The sequence below is a fragment of the Coffea arabica genome, chromosome 2c (assembly GCF_036785885.1).
Source record: "Coffea arabica cultivar ET-39 chromosome 2c, Coffea Arabica ET-39 HiFi, whole genome shotgun sequence".
Taxonomy (NCBI): domain Eukaryota; kingdom Viridiplantae; phylum Streptophyta; class Magnoliopsida; order Gentianales; family Rubiaceae; genus Coffea; species Coffea arabica.
In genome coordinates, this window is record NC_092312.1 from 73532319 (window position 1) to 73553906 (window position 21588).

General features: G+C 37.9%; 1 long non-coding RNA gene across 1 annotated transcript; it reads left to right on the forward strand.

Annotated features, from left to right (window-relative positions):
• On the forward strand, positions 1–1068 carry LOC113723739 (uncharacterized). The gene is made up of 2 exons (XR_003457128.2): positions 1–484; positions 565–1068. It is a non-coding gene; the product is annotated as an uncharacterized lncRNA (long non-coding RNA).
• The last annotated feature ends 20520 nt before the right edge of the window (positions 1069–21588 follow it).

Here is a 21588-nt window from a genome sequence, read left to right on the forward strand (position 1 = left end):
CTCTTTCAGGTACCTATTCAAACAATGTAAAAACTAAAACCCTGCCACCTTCCTGGTTACTCCCTCTTTCTCATGATTAAATGAACCCATAAAGTCCCTTCTAGGACTAGTACCGTATATATTTAATTAAGGGGCCATCATCAAATTTGGTGTTAAGTAGGAAAAGAAGAGAAGAAGGAGGTAGATATCCATCAAGGCCTACGATTGCATTGGAGGGTGACAAACTACAGTTGATCAAGACTAAGCAAAATCAATGAGGAGATCAGCATCAAGGAAAATGTTGTGGTGGGTACTGGTGCCTGGTACAAGAAAGAAGAGTTTGAAGGCTGAATCGAGGATGGACATTGAGGAAATACTCAAGATGAAGCTTGCGACCATCATAGAAGAAGAGCCAGAAACTATTGATCAGGAAAATGGTGGAATACTCACAACCAAGCATAATTCATCATGCGTGAGCAAAAAGGGCAAAAAGATTCATCTCAAGGTGAAAATGGGACGACTTTTCCAGCCACATTTTAGCCTTAAAGAATCTTATGTGATATTTATGACTGGATTGGCCTGCAGAGGAGGATTGCATGGACTCCCTCGATGCTAATAAGACCATGTTAATTAGATTTCAGCAGCAGCATCAAGACCTGAAGCAGGTGAATCTTTTGAGTGCTTCTTCAGCATCTTTTTTCTTTTTCAACTGCTGATATGTAAATTCCTTTGTCACTCCTTCTGTGAACTCCATATTGTCTCAATGGCTGCTGGCAGAGTCGTTTTCCTAATTGTTGACAAGTTGCAAGAAGCAGCATCTCAAATTTAGAGATATGATCATGTTCTTGTTCACATTCGAATTGTTTATTTAGCTTTGTTGTACAACACTGATTCCTCTGGTTGTATTACTGAATGGGACCTTAGTTAGGATTTTTGTGTTTCTTGTTCAGCTGGACATGTCTTATATATTGATATGTTTTGTGGAGCAAAACCTTTAAGGATTGACAATAGTGCAAAAGAATCCAGAAGCTGATTAAATTCAGTGATGGCGACTTACCTAATATATTCAATTCTTGTTTTCATGTTGTACTTCTGTGTGGCTGCAAGTTGAGAAGAGATGATATACTAGCCTACCTGGAGATTTTGCTCCAGTACAATTTCAATATTTTCCCAAAAAAAAAAAAAAAGTATAATTTCAATAGGCAAATATTAGGTGGCAAATGGGATGGACATGGGGTAAACAATTTGGCATTCTATTTATATATATACTCTTTTTCTTTTTCTTTTTCTTTTTATGGACCAAATATACTCTGACATTATTGATAGATCCAAATTTTAATTTGCTAAAATTTTCCAATTTTATACTCCTGTCCCAAATGGATTTTAGTAAAGGCACACAATTTCGATCACTTATAGTATCCTCTCTCAGAGATAACCAGCCTCTCCAAATAAAATCTACACACACACACACACACATGTGTGTGTGTGTGTGTATATATATATATATATATATATATATCAACCAAAAAAAAAAAACTAGAGATACCTGTTCACATATGAGCTTAAAGTCCATTTTAATAAAGAATTAATTTTCTATATACCGACAGTATATACACTAGCATCTCACTCAAATTATGTACGAGTATATTAAATATCAGTGATAAACACAATCATAATGAACAAATTTATAAACAAATGGGTAGTCACAATATCTGTGTGGCCATGTTTTCGTATTGTGCTTCCTGAATAATTCATGAATATGTTCCTTATCTTCTCGAGGCCCGCCCACTATTTTTTTTTTAAAGGAAAATCATTAGCAGCTAAGGAAAGTAAATCATAAATCCAGGTGCTCAACCTTTTCTTTTCACGCTCAAGCACGTTGCAGCGCTACCGTTTCATAATTACGTATGCTTGTTGTATGGCAACAAAGATTTACTTAAAGCTCTAATCCATCAAAGAGCACATCAGAGGCCTTACTATATTTATCTATAGAAACATGGGAGAACCCATTTAAAGGAAGGAAAATCCATATTCATAATGAGCTTTATGATTCTAATACTGATTCGATTCCAGAATACGAAGCAAACACCTTCTCAGCCTAAAATCTTAAAACCCACATTTGATCATCAAAAACTGCGTCAATCATCAACTCTTGATTTCCAAGAATTTTTTGTTTGGCAATGTACACCAGATTAGCCTCAAGCATATAGCTTTCTCCTAAAGCTGATTTCGCTAGGCCCAAAGAATAACTACTACCCTGAAAATAGTATGATCCAAAACAAGAAACAACCTCAGAAATAAATGGGGAGATGACAGAGTCCTTAACCTTAAAGATCATATAATGCCCCCCATCGGCTAAAGTTGGTGGTGATGGTCCATAATCTGCACCCCATTAATTAGAAATCATACCAGGGTATGTTAACGTTTCTCTGTGTCCAATCAAGTCACACAATATTTGCAACTTAATGAAGGGGGTCAGTGACTTAGTACATACATGCATTAATTTGTCATGGGGTTGGTACATGATAAATTGTTGCCAGCAGGTGACCATGGCCTACTTCTACTGTAGCTTCTACTAATTGTGGCCAAGCTGAGGCTAAGTACATTAAGTTTATCTGTCCATGCAATCGTACAGAAAGTTATGAACACCTGGCCATACAGAAAATATTAGTTTATTTAAAACAAAAATATCATTGAACCAAGTTGACGAAATTGTTTTGGAAATGATTCTGCAAATGGGCAAGTTGCATAAGAGTTCGATGAATTCATTAATTAAGAAAACAAGTAACTTGTTTGTGAAGAGTCAATTTTGCAGCACGTTTTATCCAGTAATTTTTCCACATTTGTGTAGCATCACAGCATTCTGAGATGAGAGCACCGCATATAATGAAGCGCAGTAGCATAATTAACATTTAAGTGAAGAGCCTTTCTATCTCCATGTTTATGTGGGAGACTGGAGTAGAGTTCTTGGTTACATAAGAACAGAACAAAAGCAAAAGCTACTAGTGATCATGTGGACTTTTTGTAAATTATCACTATAAGTGGATGATGATGTGCAACTCTGCATGCTTTGGACGATTGGAATATACTACTGCTCAGATCTCTGTCTATAATCTAGTGATTTTGCAAGAATTGGATGATATATAAACACAGAATCGAGATGATAAAGAATATGATGCTCAAAATTTATTTGTTACAGTCTTGCAGAAATGGTCATTGATAGCAGGCTAGTGCCCTATCCGAATAAAAAGCACTCCTCCTGCAATGAAAAGCACTGGAATGGGAAAGAACTGGAAGTCCCCATTGGCAAGAGAATATAATTGCAGGGCATAAATCATCCATCTTCATCCTTTTCACAGTAGCAGCATAGATGGCAGCAATTCTTCTTGGCAATACAACAAGAGAGAATGGCTTCCAATTCAGCTTTCTGGATCGCGATAGTCTGAGCCCTTTGAACCTCCCATTCAATTTCTTGAAACAGCATCGTCGAGGCCTTGCCATATTTTCACCACTGCTAGTTAGCCTCTCATATCTGGTATTCATCCAACGTACCTCAGCCATCAGCGTTAAGATGAATGCAGACAAATGCCAAAGATGAAAGGAATTTGATGAAGATACTATCTATATTCAGAGAATATTTACTTGTAGGATATGCTTTCTCCTTGGTACATATGTATGTTTATATAGAGGGTGGAGAATCAAGTTGCTGCTAGAAAGAGAGGATGCATCCATAGTTAAGCACATGGAGAATCTGGGTGTGAGTTTTACTCCAAGCCTATAACTAATAACAGAAATGGCTGATGTTTGACTGCAATTGATTCCTCCAACACATGGCCCCCAATATACTCTAATCCAATTCATTGTGCTTGAGGGAAAGAAGAAAAGAGGCAGAGGTATAAAATTACTGAGGTGGTTGGTTCTTGGATGATAGCGATGCTCGTCTTTCCTTTTTCACACATGGCTAGCATAATGAATTTAACCAACTTAATTACCAACTTGGTATACTTCTAAGTTCTTTGCTGTTCTCTACTTCTTCCTTGGAGTTTGTGAGGTGATCTGATTCGCAAATGATAAGGGAATATTGAGGGACATGTGCAATGATTGATGCACATATAGAAAAACTTAAAAGGTCAATATTTCTTGTAAAAATGGAATGAAGCTGCAAGCCTGCAATCTATAACAGAACAGAATCTTTTACTTTCTTAATGTTTGACAGGGATTAGTGTGTAAACATTCGTCTAATATGACAAAGATTAGTCAAGCTTTGGACTAATAAGCCCAAATTCTCCATTTTGAGCAAGCAATAGCTACAGATTCCTTCTTAGCTAAGCCTAGTTCAAGTCCTTTTCCCCATTGGTTGGTGGGGATCTTAATTAGGTTGATAATGCAAGGCATGAACCTAGTCCCAAACTAAGCTGCAAGCAATCAGTTCAGAACTCCAAGGTGGCCTAGCTGTTGATATCTGTAAAAAGGTTGCTTACTTGCACCTGTTGATAGGTGGCCTAGGTTGCATATAAGTTCAAATTCTGCTTTGGATGAGTAAAAGAACCGATTTGTTTACAGTAAGGATTATCATTGGTTTTGAATCCATAGAATAGCTTAAGCAGGCCACTTCCAAGCTTTGTTATACGGCGCAAATCTTGATGTAATGTAGGAAAGTTTTATGCCTGCTTAAAGCGGTCAATCAATAGTATCTAATTATCTGTCTTGAATCCATTGGCTTTGTCCATTCTGTCAATGAATTAAAGTCAGCAAATATACCTCGCAATCCAAGTAGCTTGAACCTGGTATAGACACCAGCCTTTCTTGCCACATAGTTAAATGAACTATACTAGTAGATACAGATCAAGATTATTGTCTTACTAAATGATTAGGGAAGCTTAAACTGTAGATCAATGTGCTTTGCTGGGACTAATAAATATTTGATTTCTTGGCAGACATGGGATTATGAGGGCACTTGGGGCAGTCACTGTGCTGCCCACATGAATAAAACAAACAGTATTAGGTTGAGGGAATCTAATGACCTGTGAGCAGCATCCAATAGGCCAAAACAAATCATAGTGACGACTGATGAGTGAGTGCTTCGCACTGAAATTCCTGTTTAATGAAATTATTGAAGAAAAACAAAAGCACAAGTTATTGGGAAAAAAAAAGGGCATAATTTACTGCTCTGGGAAAAACTTTATGATTGATGCAAAATTTAGGTGAAAACGGGATTGGTTGAATTCTTTTAGATGAAAACTTGCATGTAAGAAGCCTTAGCTGTGCAAATGAACAAAACAGGAAAAGGAATAGTAGCAAGAGATTCAAAAGGGGATTTGCCGAAGGTTTGGGCACTGCAGGAGCAAAAAAGGGGTGAGCCCCTCACTAAAGAAGCCTTAGCAGGTAAGGGAAGCACAACTGATGGGACTGGAAGCTGGATGGAGAAGACTTGAATTCCAGTCGGACGGTAAAGGGCTAATAGAGAAAATCACATCAGGTAACAGTAAGGATAGCAATATTAAGACAGTACTGGAAGACATCCTGGAGTTAAGAGAGCTGTTTGATCAATGCAATTTCTCTTTTGTTCATAGGTCAGAAACTATGTTTGTCATAAACTAGCTAAATTTGCAACTAGGCTAGTTAATGATATAAAATGGGACACTAGTTTCCCAGTGTGAGTCAAAGATTTCGCACAAAAAGATTATAGGACAGTTGTTTCTTTATGTAGTTAAGACTGATATTATCAAGTTGAAAGATATAATATAATGCCGTTTTGACAAAAGAAAAAAAAAAAAAAAAAAAACTTGCATGTAAGAGGAAAACCAGGAAACCAAAGCCTGAGAAAATGTTCCCAGTCTCACTTAACGACAATCAACACACAAACCTAAAAGCTACCTATAGTGTTGCAATGTTTCGACCAATTTTGGGCTTCTAACAAAATTAGGCTTAGCTTTAGAGGTTGATATTTCCCGGTGAAATTCGAGTGTTGTTGTATGCAGATGTCAGGAACACTAGGTAAAGCGACGTAGCTTTGGGGAATGCGGAGTCGTTTTGAAGGCAGCTCAGACTTCTGGCACATACGGTGTCGTTGCACTTAAGAAGTTAGTTGGGAATTCTGTTGCAGTTTGTTATAGTTAGTTGCATGGTTAGTTGTCAGCTTCAGTCACGTTGCATGGAGGTGTAGGAAATTTCTATAAATAGCCAAGTATAGGAAAGGCTTGGCAGACAAGATTCATTACAGAAATATTCTCAATAAGATTTCCCTTACTTCCCTCATTTTCTCTCAATTCATGTTCTTCCCTTCCTATTTCCCTCTTATTATTTCTTCTTCTGAGAAATTATCAGGTTAAATCCTGACAAGTGGTAATCAGAGCCTTCAATCCTCGGTGCAACTTAACTGCAAATTCAAATGGCAGACGGTACCAGACTCAAGAATCTAGATGAACAGCTCCGGAAACTTGAGACTAGGGTTCAGATTCAAGTAGATTCCCTGCAAACGGAGTTACAAGACGCTCGAACGCACGTAGATACCAAAATGGACGAGCTCGACAAGAAAATTGACGCGTTAATGGCAGGAATGGAGACGAAGTTGACTTCATTTCTGCAGGCTCTCAACAGAGACAGAACAACAGCAACTGGTGATTCGCCTCCCCCAGAGAAGAATCCTCTACTGACCAATCCACATGCCAGATGCAGAGACTGGGGAGATCAGTCAGCAGCAGGCAAGGAGCGTAAGGTTACGATCCCAAGCTTACCTAAAGTAGAACTTCCTTTTTTTGAAGGGGACAGACCTCAGGAATGGATCAGGAAATGTGAGAAGTATTTTCTGGTTCATCAACTTCCTGAGGATCAGAAATTGGAAGTAGTGGAGATGTATTTGGTAGGGAAAGCCGAAATATGGTTTCAAGGAATTAAAAGGAGCAAGGGACGAACCTCTTGGGAAGGATTCTGTCAACTAGTCAACAGGAGATTTGGAGACAGAGAGAGGAGAGACGAAGTGGAGGAATTCAACAAGCTTCACCAAACCACTAGTGTCAAGGACTACCAAGAGAAATTTGAGGAACTGAGTTCCTTGATGTTAATCAGAGATCCTCACCTATCTGAATCCTACTTTGTTTCCAGCTTCATCAGCGGTATTAAGGAAGAGATCAAGCCTATGGTTAAAATGTTGAAACCTGCTACCTTACTTGAGGCCTTCGAGATTGCAGAATGGCAGGAACAGTTATTGGCATTCAATGGGAGGAATACCAGAAACTTTAGGACTTGGGAGCCTGGGGAAAGCTCCAAGTCCCACAGTGCTACCGTTGTAACCAAACCAGGGGGGAAAATTTCAGAACAAGTTGGCCAAAGGAAGTGGACTCCAGAGAGTACAAACCAGGAACATAGGAAGATCTCCCCTCAGGAGATCTTACGCAGGAAAAACAATCACCTGTGCTTCAAGTGTGGGGAGAGATTCAGCCCAGGTCACCAGTGCAAATACAGACACTTAAATTTCATTCTAGAAGAGGATGAGGAAACTGAATTTTTGGATGCCATTGGGGAGCAGGATGAGCAGACTGGCCATCCAGGGCAATCCGTGGATATATCTCTACATGCATTAACAGCCTCTATCAAGAGAAAAACCCTCAAATTGCAAGGGGTGTTGAAGGGACAAACGGTATCTATTCTGGTGGATACTGGTAGCACTAACAGTTTTCTGAATGCAGCTTTACTGGAGACCATGGAGCTAAGGACAGCTAGTATGACACCCTTAAAGGCAACCATTGCTGATGGAACCACTATTTCCAGTGAATTGTTCTGTCCACATGTAACCTGGAGTATCCAGGGGTACAACTTTAATTTTCCTTTGATAGTCATGGGACTGGGAACGTGGGATCTCATACTTGGAGTGGATTGGATGGTGCAGTACAGCCCTATCACTTTTGATTTCCAACAGCTGTTGATCAAGCTATCAGAAGAAGGGGGCGAGATGGTATTGGAAGGGGTAGCTGAGCAACCTTCAATGAAGCTTATCAGAGGTAAAGCAGTAAGGAAATTCATGCAGCAGAAGCACAGGACCAGGCCAACCGTCTGCTCTGTGTCTGAGGGAGGTAACTTGAATGGCGTAAGTCCACTTCCCAGTGAGATTTCTGAATTATTGCATGAGTTCTCAGATGTGTTTGTTGAGCCTACACAGTTACCACCAGAACGAGCACATGACCACACCATCCCACTGAAACCAGATGCCCAGCCTTTTAAACTCAGACCCTATAGGTACCCACATTCCTAGAAAACAGAGATCGAAAACCAAGTCTCAAACATGCTTCAAACTGGCATCATTAAGCCTAGTACCAGTCCATTCTCTTCCCCTGTCTTACTGGTCAAGAAGAAGGAAGGCACCTGGCGTTTCTGTGTAGACTATAGGTACCTAAATGACCTTACCATTAAAGACAGATATCCCATTCCAAACATTGAGGAGCTCTTAGATGAATTGTTTGGCTCCAAGTTTTTCAGTAAAATCGACCTCAGGTCAGGATATCACCAAATCAGAGTCAAAGCCTGTGACATTCATAAAACAGCTTTCCAAACACACCAAGGCCACTATGAATTCCTAGTGATGCCCTTTGGCCTGACTAATGCGCCTGCATCTTTCCAAGCTCTCATGAATGAAATTTTTCAGCCATATCTTAGAAAATTTATCCTTGTCTTCTTTGATGATATACTAGTCTATAGCCCGGATTTACAATCCCATGCTAACCATTTGAGAACCGTGTTAAGAATTTTGAAATCTCACCAGCTGTATGCCAAGATGTCTAAGTGTATGTTTGCTCAGCTGAGAGTGGAATACTTGGGCCATGTCATATCCTACAATGGGGTTGAGATGGATGCTGCGAAGGTGGAGTGCATTAGAGCATGGCCAGTACCTGCAACTGTGAAAGCCTTGAGAGGTTTTTTAGGCCTTACAGGTTATTACAGGAGGTTTGTACAAGGCTATGGGCAAATCTGCAAGCCTTTGACTGAGTTGTTGAGGAAAGACTCTTTTTGTTGGACTGAATCAGCTGCTGAAGCTTTCCAGAACCTTAAGGATATCATGAGCACTACTCCTGTGCTCAGGATGCCTGATTTTACTAAACCGTTCGTAGTAGAGACTGATGCCTGTAGTCGAGGCATTGGTGCCGTGTTAATGCAGGAGGGACAGCCTATAGCATATCTCAGTAAGGCTTTAAGTCCTAAGAATTTAGGACTGTCCATATACGAAAAGGAGCTGCTAGCAGTTGTGATGGCAGTGACGAAATGGAAACATTACTTGCTGGGGTACCACTTTGTTATTAAGACTGACCATCAGAGTCTGAGGTTTCTGCTAGAGCAAAGGTTGAACACTCCATTACAGCACAAGTGTTTGACAAAGCTCCTAGGCTTGGATTACGAAATTCAGTACAAAAAGGGGGCTGAAAACAAAGCTGCTGATGCATTGTCTAGGAAGGGGTTTCCAGAGGAAGACTCTTCAGGTGAAATTTGCGCCATCACTTGTGTCAAACCCCAATGGCTGACAGATGTATCTGAAAGTTATGAAGGTGACTCAGCATGTCAGGACAGAATTGCCCAATTACTGGTCGACCCCACTTCGGTTACTGATTATGAGTACGCAGATGGAGTTCTGAGGTTCAGGAAAAAGATTTATGTGGGGAGTCATGGTGATCTGAGGCATCAAGTCATTCAACAGCTACACTGTTCTGCAGTAGGGGGTCATTCTGGACAGTTGGGATGTTTTAAGAGGCTAGGTGCAGTTTTCTATTGGCCTCGGATGCGGAAGGATGTAGCTGACTTTGTCAAACAGTGCGATGTTTGCCAAAGGAACAAACATGAGAATGTTCCCTATCCTGGGTTGTTGCAGCCCCTACCAGTGCCTAACCAAGCGTGGTCTCAGATTAGTATGGATTTCATAGAGAGTTTACCTCTCTCTGAAGGTACCGACACTATACTGGTGGTGGTAGACAGGTTGACAAAATTGTCCCATTTCATTCCTCTTAAACACCCTTTCTCAGCAGTAGAGGTTGCCAAACTGTTCCTCACACACGTCTTCAGATTGCATGGGCTACCAGAGGTTATAGTTTCAGACCGAGACAAGCTTTTTACCAGCCTTTTCTGGCAGGAATTATTTCGACTAGTTGGTACTCGATTGAACTTCAGCTCAGCTTACCATCCACAAACAGATGGTCAGAGTGAGCGTGTCAACCAGTGTTTGGAAACATATCTGAGATGTATGACTAGTGACAGGCCTCAGAAGTGGAAATCCTGGCTACCTTTGGCTGAGTGGTGGTACAACACAAATTACCACACTAGCCTTCAAACGACCCCCTTTGAGGCCCTTTATGGTTATAAGCCTAATCATCTACCCTTGGGCTTCATTTCTGATACCATTGTCCCTGCAGCTAGTGACCTTGTCAGGGATAGGCAGGCTGTCTTACAGATTCTTCGCCAGAATTTGACGCAGGCGCAGCAACGCATGAAGTATTTTGCGGATAGAAAGAGGAGTGAACGAGCTCTGGAGGTTGGTGATATGGTCTACCTGAAGCTTCAACCTTATCGACAGCAGTCAGTAGAAGTGAGGCGTTCCTTGAAACTTGCCTCCAAGTACTATGGTCCCTTCCCTGTCATTGCTCGCATTGGGGAAGTAGCTTACCGACTGGAATTGCCACAGGGATCCCGAATTCATCCAGTGTTCCACATTTCGATGCTTAAAAAGAAGGTAGGAGGTTCTCAGGAGGTCATGCCTGCACTACCACTGGTTGGTCCTGATGATCAAATTCAGGTTGCTCCGGAAATGGTTCTCAAACGAAGGGCTATTCTGCGAAATCAATTACCTGTGTCACAGGTTCTGATCAAGTGGATTAACCTGGGGTTCGAGGAAGCCACCTGGGAGGATCTCGACTTCATCAAGAACCAGTTTCCAGAATTCCATCCTTGAGGACAAGAATGCGCTAAAGGGAAGGGTATTGTCAGGAACACTAGGTAAAGCGACGTAGCTTTGGGGAATGCGGAGTCGTTTTGAAGGCAGCTCAGACTTCTGGCACATACGGTGTCGTTGCACTTAAGAAGTTAGTTGGGAATTCTGTTGCAGTTTGTTATAGTTAGTTGCATGGTTAGTTGTCAGCTTCAGTCACGTTGCATGGAGGTGTAGGAAATTTCTATAAATAGCCAAGTATAGGAAAGGCTTGGCAGACAAGATTCATTACAGAAATATTCTCAATAAGATTTCCCTTACTTCCCTCATTTTCTCTCAATTCATGTTCTTCCCTTCCTATTTCCTTCTTATTATTTCTTCTTCTGAGAAATTATCAGGTTAAATCCTGACAGCAGATCGCAGGGGATGACCCGCTATCTTGTCTGAGTGTGTTTGCTTCGCATCTTATCTATACCTTATTTACGTAGACTGACTTACTTGTATCATTAACACGTTTTTTAATCTCTCTTTTTATCTTATATACATCACATTAAAAAAGTGCTACGGTATTTTTTTAAAAAAAATTTATCCCAAGCCAATCTAATGTGTAAGAAATTGGAGTAAGCCTTTGCAATAAACATGAACTCAAGAAAGGCCAAAGTGATGCAGTCTTTAAAAGATCTCTCAATCAATCTCTTCTTTTGGGTTCCCATGTTTGTGCCCCTAAGCTCGAATCCTGAATTTTGTTCCATTCTTTTCGTCTAAAATCCTCCAATCAACTCGATTGACCTCTCATTGTTTGAAAATACATAAAAAGAGTTTTCGAGGCTGCACCAGTCAATAACACTAACAAGATGTTTACTTGATTCTTCATAATTATACGTGCCACTAACAAGAATGTTAGTTGAAGAAGAAAAGATTCAACCGTTATCATGCATGGGACAATAATCTACTCAAAGTTGGCGACGCATGAAAAAATTGCACAGTCTCTGGGTGCCAAATTGCTTGGCATGCTTTTATACGCAACGCCTATTTGCAAGTTATGTATCAACATCCAATTTTTTGGTGTCAAATTTTTCAACAAGAAACACTAGGGCACATCCAATTTTTGAATTGTTATTTTTTGTACGGTAGCGATTTGATGTACGTGAGATGGAAAGGTGATTAGAAAATGTGTTCACGAAAAATGCAAAAATTTTTAGATGAAAAATTGCAATTCAAATAAGACATAAATTTTGAGCTTTCTGTAGGACAAGGAACATAAACCAAAAGCAATTAATTGCAGTACAAGTACAAATACATTCATCTCTTTTTTAATCCATAAAATGGTTAACAAAAAACACAGTTGTTTAGGATGGTGACTAAGACTGAATGGCAGGCGTCCACGATAAAGAGCTAGCAATTTGGGTGATTAGGCCCAGGTTTGGCAGATTGGAATATGACCAGAACATGCAAGCCTGGATTAAACAATTAATCACACTTTTAAACAATTCTGTGCTTTCCTTCTCCTTTTCGTTTTGTCTCGACAGAGGGGATCCAATTACATATTTACATGTATTTTTTTTGCTTTATTATGGACAGAATTCTTGTCAAATTTTTATTTATTTTTATTTCGACTCTAACATGACACCACCACTTAAACTTTGGACGAGAGTAAAGCTATATGAATGTCCCATTCAAAAAGATTTAGAAAAGATATTCATAACATACAATTCCCAATTTTTGTCATCCACCAAATTGCAATATCCAATTGATGTTTTAGGTCTTTTACTTGTTACATAGTAAATATTGACGTATAATTCCGAAGGGACCAAAGGTAATCATTTATTTCCTTCCAATTCCCTAAAACCCTTTTTTTTTAATAGTGTAAATAGAATGGATCGAATCCGAAATCTCTCACTTACACTTCCTCATTTCGAATCACCCGACCATCTCTCCCTCACAACCAATTCCCTAAAACCTAATGAGATACAATCAGAGATATCTTATGTCCAAATTAAGTTAGATTAGTGTAAGATGACACAAATCGAACCCTTTCCTTTGTGCATACGTAAAGTGCCACCTAGTCTATTCCCATGTAGTTTTGTAGAGAATAGATTCACTATTAACATTAGTGAGAAATTTTGGGCTCAAATTTTCTTTCCCCTTCCACTTTTTAAATTCTACACTTTCCTTGCTAAGGGGAAAAAGGTAAGAAGTACACGAACAGAAAAGTCCAAGAACAACAAATTAAGGTCCTGTTTGAATTGCAATTTTCTAAAGTTTTGTAGAAAATGTACTGTAACGATTTGATATATGTGAAATAAAAAAATAATTAAAAATGTACTTACGAAAAACGTAGAAATTGTTTGACAGAAAATAGCTTTCCAAACATTCAAGAATAGACGTTTTGACATTTTGCAATCCTCCTTATAATTAATAAAATGTTAATTAAAGTTTGATCATTCGTTACACAATGCTTTTAGGATACATATTAGAAGATAATTTTGCTATGCATGAGATACACTAACATATGAACAAATGCTAACATAACAAATTTTTTGACTCACTCATTCAAAGAATTTAAGCCACAAGCTTATGATAATAGGATATATTGCATGGTCAAACAAACACGCAGATGCGAACCCTAAGTAAATCCCATGAATACCCGATACCCTTTTGTTTAGGAATGGTGACAAGTTGTAGCATCTAAATAGTTGTGCATTCAGATTTCGATGTGGTTTCTTTTCTTCCAACCAAGCAAGCAAATCAATGGAAATAGAAGACTGCAGATTCCAAGTGATATGATGCAAATTAAAAATCTATACCACCAGGCCATCATTTTGACGGGTAATAAATGTGGTCTACTCATTTACATACTACTCACCCAAGCCACTGGATTCAAATCTCACCTGTAGCGAAAAAAATCTAAGTGTTATACCATAATACTTTCTTAATCTAGTTGGGTCTGCATACCTACTAACTCCCTATCACAGCCTCCTTAGACTCTCCCTTCCGCCTAGATTAGGATAGAGTAGGTTATACAAATGTATCTGATAAAAAAAAAATAAATCAAAACCACTGGATTCAAACGGCTAGCTATTGAGCCAGATATCCTGTAGCTGCCTTAGAAGTCAAAACTGAAGGTACTATATTAATGCCACCATACTCTCTATCTTTTTTTGCAGTTTTTTTTCCCCTTGGAAACTACTAAACTCATCTTGCATCTGACTCTTAAGGGCTGGAAAGCAATTATTAAATATATATGGACCACTACTTACCGTTAACTTGAGATGTAGATCATCTCTATTGCCATTCTGGCAATAGGCCATGAGTGTGCATGATCTTTTCTTGCTGAGCTGGTAAACAACTCAAGATTGCAATTTTCTTAATTTGTCAAGAAAATATTAGCACATTAATGTAGAATTATAGGGCCCTTGAATTGAGCAAACGGATTAGATGAAATTGAAGACTCATTTTGACACTGAGCATCCAATCATACCTATTCTACAAGCCACTCAAAAGAATTGGTGAGAAGAGTTTAGTGTGCATAAAAAGAAAATGATTAAAGTGATGCATACAAGTCCATTTGTTTGGATTCCTATTTTCTAGAGATTTTACATAAAAAAAATATACTGTAACAATTTAATGTATAAAAGATAAAAATGTGATTTGAAAATGTATTCCAAAAAAAAAAAAGCTATGATAGGAGTTATGACAATAAGGTCTGACAAACCGTTTCCAGGTATGGTAGGTAGAAAACAATTAAGATAACATTTGAATTGAACAGAATAGTCCAAATGCGATATGGAGGAGCAAGAAGAACGAATGAATGAGTGGGGTGATATAACCCATTAATTATCGTTTGAAAATAGACCTACTACAAGCTACATGTATACCAAGCTTGATATTTAGGAAAAAGAAAGGGTTTTTAACAGGTGCCTGGGGCACACGTTAACACGCCTACATTCTACGCAACGTATTGTATATATATGTACACACTGAAATTACTATTTTTTCTTGCATTTATACACTTTTTCTAATTAATTCCCTTGCATTTATATGATTTCCTTTATTAATCTTATATTTTTAAAAATCTAACATCTGAAATATATCTTAGTGAATGTCCTATAGATTCTCGTTAGACAAATCAAAAATGAAAAAATAAATAAATAAAAGAAAAAAAAGTCGATTGTTTGGATAGAGTATTATTTTGAAATAATTACTGTAGCACTTTCTATAATGTGATGTATGTGAGATAAAAAAAATTAAAAATATAAAAAGATGAATTCAAAAAATATATTTGTGATGCAAGCGAAATATTATTTGAAAAATTTTGATCCCCAAACAATTTGGCGTCCCTGTTTTGTACGGAATGCCTGGCATTGTCACATCTGAAATATGCCGGCCCGGAATCTGGTCCGACCAGGTTTGTTTTCACGGCCCATTCCGAGTTATTGCATGTACTATTCAGGTCAAAACGCGTCAAAACTACCCCACCGTCCCTCGTCCCTATAAAAAAAAAAAAGAGGCCAGACAAGTTTTTGCTTTTCCAATTTTTCGTCTTATGAGCTTTGATATTTGATTCAATTGTTTACACCAGGTTGACTCTGAACCCCTTTCTTTCTCCATTTTTCTTTTCCTTTATAACGTTTAGAGTAATATCTTAATTTCTGAAAAAGAAAAAAGAAACAAAATTAGCCCGAAATAAGTCGCCAAACCATTTGAATAGCTAGTTTCAAAGAGGCTAAATACCTCATTCTCAAAAAAAAAAAAAAAAAAAAAAAGAAGAAGAAGAAGCTAAATACCTATCTGGACTACAAGAAATTAATGCAAGGCAGAGGCAGCAGTACTATCATTACAAAATTAAATCATTGAATTCCATAACTCCCAAGTCCCAACAGCTATTTACTCCTTTCTTTATTTCAACTCTGTCAGCCTATATCAAAAATGATGGTCTGACGTTTTTCTTTTCTTTTTTTTTTTTTTGTTCTTGAAATTGACAAGCATTAATTTTGTTTGGATAAAACCATCATGATGTATGGGTATGATGATGAAAAATAGAAGCAATTGAGTATGGAGAAAAGAGTTATGGGGCGGTGGAAAAATTATTCCAAAAAAAAAAAATATATATATATATATATATATATATATATATTTTGCTTGTGACACAATACATAAGCTCCTATTGGTTGGCTCCAAGAAATGTTTTCTTCACTTCTAACTACTCCAAGAAATCCATAAAAGGTCATAAAAATCATTGAATATGGCCTAAAACTCCCAACCCAACAGCTGCATCGGAATGTGTTGAATAAAAGTCATACAACCTCACGCTTCCCAAATGACTTCACACTGTACAAAAACAATTGGAGCATATTAATATTGGTTTCCTCTCATTCCATTCAGCTCTGCATCATTGAATAATGAAACTTTTGCTTCAACCCTATGCAAAGTTCGGTCGTATGTAGTGTGAAGAAAGTTCTATTTATGCTTTTCTCCACAAAAAGGGCTGAGGCTGTTTGTTCCCCGTGGCCAATTTCACAGGTCCTTTGCTGCTTTCCCTCCCTAGCAAAGGTTTTACAACTTCACGAAATTGGACAAGAAGACGTTAATAGGAACAGAGAATGAATGAAAGATTCTCCATCCCAAACTAGCCCAACTGATCCATCCATTGTGGTTGGAATCAATTTTATGCGAATAATTGTTTCTTTGCAACTAAAAAAGCAGGACAAAATGCCAAAATGGTTCATTTGGTACCACTTTTTCTTGTGCTTCCTAGAGTATTCTTGAAGCTTGATTACTGGATCATCATAATTATTTTTGGAACTTTCTCTAAAAGCAGTACATGAGGATGTGGTCACTCAAGAAAAAAAAAAAGATACCCCATTGAAGTTTATAGTAATACATCCATCCACAGTCTTTTTTGTTTTGGCTGTTCTACATAATAAGATACTCATTAAAATTTATCCCTCTAAAGCTGACTGACATCAGAACACGGTACAGCAGTGTACCATATGCAGCAGTATATTTTCTAAAACCTATTGCCAAATAAAATAGTGACAGGAAACTAAAATCACTACCTTCAATTCAATAAGAACAAAGGATACCATAACATCGTCAACCAATCTGTATAAATACATAATAGGATCCGCTTCCGCATAGTAATACACTATTTGTCAGCACAAGGTAGAATGCAACAGTTAATTGATTAACACCATGGGGATCAAAGACGGCCAACCCATGGATTTTTTTTCCCATCTGCTAACAACGTTCAACATGACCAAATAAAATGATGTTAAAGGGAAAAAAAAAAGAAAAAGAAGAAAAGAACACAAGCTATGATCAAATTTTCTACCAGAAACAAGAGGAAGAAAGGCCATGACTAGTGGCGTAGTGGTTGTTGCCGTGAAGACGCAGGAAAAACCTCCTCCTCCTACTAGTGAAAAAGAAGCCATATTTGAGCCGTGACCAGACCATCTTTCTTATCTTTTTGGCTGATCTGAGGCGAACCCAAATGACCCTTTTCACTCTAAAGAAAGATTTCTTGATCCTCTCAGCCATGCTCTTCTTCCTGCTGAATTGGTAGCTTCTCAAGAACAGCTGCCTTTTCTCCATATCTGTGTAACCCATGTTGTCACTTCTCATGAGCGTGAATATCGGAGCCATCCCGCTTTGGTTCACGACAGCCATATCTCTACTTTTCTTGCACACATCTATGTCTGGTGTCTGGTGTGTGTAGTGTGTGCAGTGGAGACTGGGCAAGGGAAAAATGAGAAGAGGGGAGAGTGAGAAAGGTGAGAGAAAAACAGTGTGTGTGTCTATATATATATATATATATATATATAAAGGGAGGTTTTTTTTACTCTTTTTATTTATTTTTGGTTTAGTGCGTGACTATGTGTATCTGTTTGCTTGGAGGGCTGCGGGGGCGTCTCTTCTTTCTCGAGTCACACTCACACCTGTATTTATTTTACGTCAGCGACCCCTGCGCCGTCGTACCGTAATAGAAGATGCAATTCCTCTCTACTTTTGCTGTTGCAGTAAAGGAAGGATATCCTACCAAAAAAAAAAAAAAAAAAAAGTAAAGGAAGGATAGGACTTTGCCGTATTTTTATTTGCCAAGTAAACTACTTTCCCTTTTGACAAAAAAAAAAGAAAAAGAAAGTAAACTACTTTCCTAGCCTATTTGGAAAGTGATACTTGCATTTTCAAATTAGTTTCTTGCACTCTTTAAAAGTACTTAGTAATATTAATTAGTAAGTGAATTAGAGCGCAGGATGCTAAAATGGGGGTGCGAATATCAAAATTCCCTTTTCTTTCCTTTAAAGAAGGCTACTAGCAAACTTATTTAGGTTCAATAGATATTCTAAACTTTACAAGGAGAAATAAATAACAAAGACTTGAGAATTGACTGAAGGCATCACTAATGTTTTTACTAAATCAAGTTTGGGTAGTAGGGAGAGAAATAAACTTGTAACTTATCTTATACAAAAATGAGTAGAAAATTTAGCAATGAACGATATTATTATTTTCTTTGGGTCATTAATGAACTATTGTGTTCTTTGCGTATAAATTTCATTATTTTCGATTAGACTCGTATACGATTTCTCGTTATTCTTAAGCAGGAGTATCAATTTAGTTGATAAGAACATTAGTCAGGTGAAAGCCCCTAATTCATTTCTCCATTCTCCTCTTTCCTTGAATTTTTTTTTTTTTTTTGAGAAAAAAAAAAAGAGTTACTTGCTTGACCAGTTTTAACGGTACCATCCGTCAAACTAACAAGTTCGATTAGGATGAAGAAATTTTTTGTGATGGAGAATATTAGATAAGTCTTGTGGAGAGAGTGTCACGTGGTTATTGTGGTCAATAGGGTGTTGAGTTGGGTTTTTTGTGGTGGAAATCACGTGACTTTGATGGTTCTTAGCTTTTTAGTGTATTATCCGTTTGGCACATTGAACTTGCAGTTTTCTGTTTTTCGTGTGTGGTTAGCATTTCTCCTCTCATTATTGTTTGGACTTTGGACCTCGAAAATGGAAAATCTTCCGTTTCGCCTACGTCAGTTACTTCTGACCCAACACTTAACTTCGCAAAATAGTTTTCCCAAAGTAGCAAGTGACTACAGAATTTCGCCATTCTATCTGTCAATTGGATTAACAGTTGTCATATGCCTAATGAAGCAATAGCAGTTTTCTTGTGCATCCGTTGACATAATTTTAGGGGGGTGTTTGGCAAATGGATACAAGGGATCGGAAATAGGAATCATTTTTAATATGAAAAGGGATTTTCCACCAAAAAAATCTCTACATTTTCCGTGAAACACATTTCCCAATTTCCCTTTTGTCTCACATATATCAAATCGCTACAGTAATTTTTCTACAAAATATTGTAATCCAAAGAAGACCTTTTTTAGTTTTTAGTTCTCGTTCCCTAATCACTCAACTTTTAACTTGAGTTCAAAATTAATGCTCTCGCTAATTGAATGAAACCCATTATGCTTTACTTTCGAACTAAGGGGATATGATATGATATGATATGATGCGATGAAACCACACTACTCTCCCTCTCAAGGATGGATGGATGGAGTTTATCAAATCTGACTCTGAGAATTTGAACCTGAAAACTTCCTCAATCTAGTTTACCATGCAAGATTAGGCGAATCGAAAAGTCTTTTTTGTTTTTTTTGTTTTTACACAGTTAATAAGGTCATAGTACTAATTAAATAAAGCTGCTGATCAAGAACCAAACTGGCAAGCTCATCTTGCTTCGCAAGCACGCACGTCGGGCAGAACTGACGGTCATTGGCATCTTTCCTTCGATTGGGTCGATTAGAGTAGAAAATTTTGGGTTCACATTTGTCGGGGTCAAATCTGTCGCATCAAACAGAAAAAAAAAAAAAAAAGAAAACGCAAGGATGGATGGGGTAGAAGAGGTACAAATCCCAGCCATATTCAAGATTACGATTATTATAAAGCCAAGTGGACGCTCATACTCCATGATCCAAGCATAATTCCGTGTTGTAGAGCCACGGAATCATGATGAGATACGACGGCTTTCTTTTCTATTAATGTTTTGCAAACTATTTTGTTTATTTTTTTATCAAGAAATCAGATCCTTAATACAACAGCTTACTATAATCACCAGGCTTGAGTTTGAAGCATAAAAAGGGCAGGCAGGAAACTTCAAAGTCGGATGAAGTATCATATACAGTCAATTCTACGGCTAACTAACAATACTGACTGATGAGAGTACAAGCACATAATTAAGCCGAATGGTACACAGAGATCCCACGCTGTGTAATTTGTTTACATAATTAATTACAGCCGAATCTTCAAGGATTAAAACTCTTCTCTGCTACATCAGTAAAGAAAAGTGCTAGCAATTATGATTTAGTTGCCCTGTATATTCAAAAATAATTAATGCAGATGATATAAACCAAAACGATATGGACAAAGACAGGCATATTAAAAACTATTGCTTTCATTTCCACGACTTGGGAACTAAATCCTTAATAGCAAAAACTTCATGGTGGTCTATTAAACATATGAAAGGACTCCGTAGCAACGTCAGATTGAAGACATTTGGTTCACCATATCTACAAGTTTCCTCTACCAATAGCACAGATCACAACATGGCACGCTATGATTTTACACAGATTAGACATTCATTACTTTAGAAAATTCTTATCCTCTCCTCCACAAAACCTAATCATGAAAAGGTCGAACCACATCTTGTCATCAACACAGAGCATACAAAGATAAGTCTGTGATTTTGTATATCTAAACTTAACAACTACTCTTGTCCCCTTTTCTAAATACAAAGTTACAGCCAAGCCACAATGATCGAATGACTATTGATAGGTTGCAGGACAGCTTATCCACAAATTGTAGGACAACAATTTAGATATAAATACACAAAACCCACAGTTCATGAACTTTAACTACTTCACCGTGGTCAATGTTGTCAGTTTGAAATTAATACTAGAACCATATCATTGAGCAGCAGCAAAGATTATACCCCACAATGTGGACAATGCAGAGCATGGTTTTAGCCAAACGAAGCCACCAGCTGCTCAAAATTAATGAACCCAGTGACCTCTAAAACAAATGCCAACAGTAATACATTTCTGCTTGGTTAATTTTGACCCAAAAATCCCGCTTTCCTTCCGTTGGAAAGAAAATCCAAAAAAGATTCCATTCTTCTAACAGGCATAATATATGAGAGCAATGAGCACCAACAAGAATTAGAGCAGTGCATTGAAGGCTAAGCATCAGAAATGTGAGCTATTCATGTTGGCATTTGTTTTAGAGGTCACTGGGTTCATTAATTTTGAGCAGCTAGTGGCTTCATTTGGGTAAACCATGCTGTGCATGCATTGTCTGCATTGTTCTAACAGGCACAATATATGAGAGCAATGAGCACCAACAAGAGTTAGAGCAGTGAATTGAAGGCTGAGCATAGTAGTTAACCAAGAAATCCAACTGGCATGCCAAAAACTAGCAAGTTTAACGTTAGGAAGATGTTGTCTGTACACACACAAATGCGATGCTGCAGCAACCTGTAACTATTTAAAGGGACATTGACAAGAGTACAAGGCCAATTCAAAGAGCCTCTGAAGATTATCACAAATCTCATGTCATAAAGAGCCATTCCATGGTAACCACTAGTAATTTCTAAGTTAAATTGACAAATAATACAATAGAAAACAATCAAATGAATAAGTAATC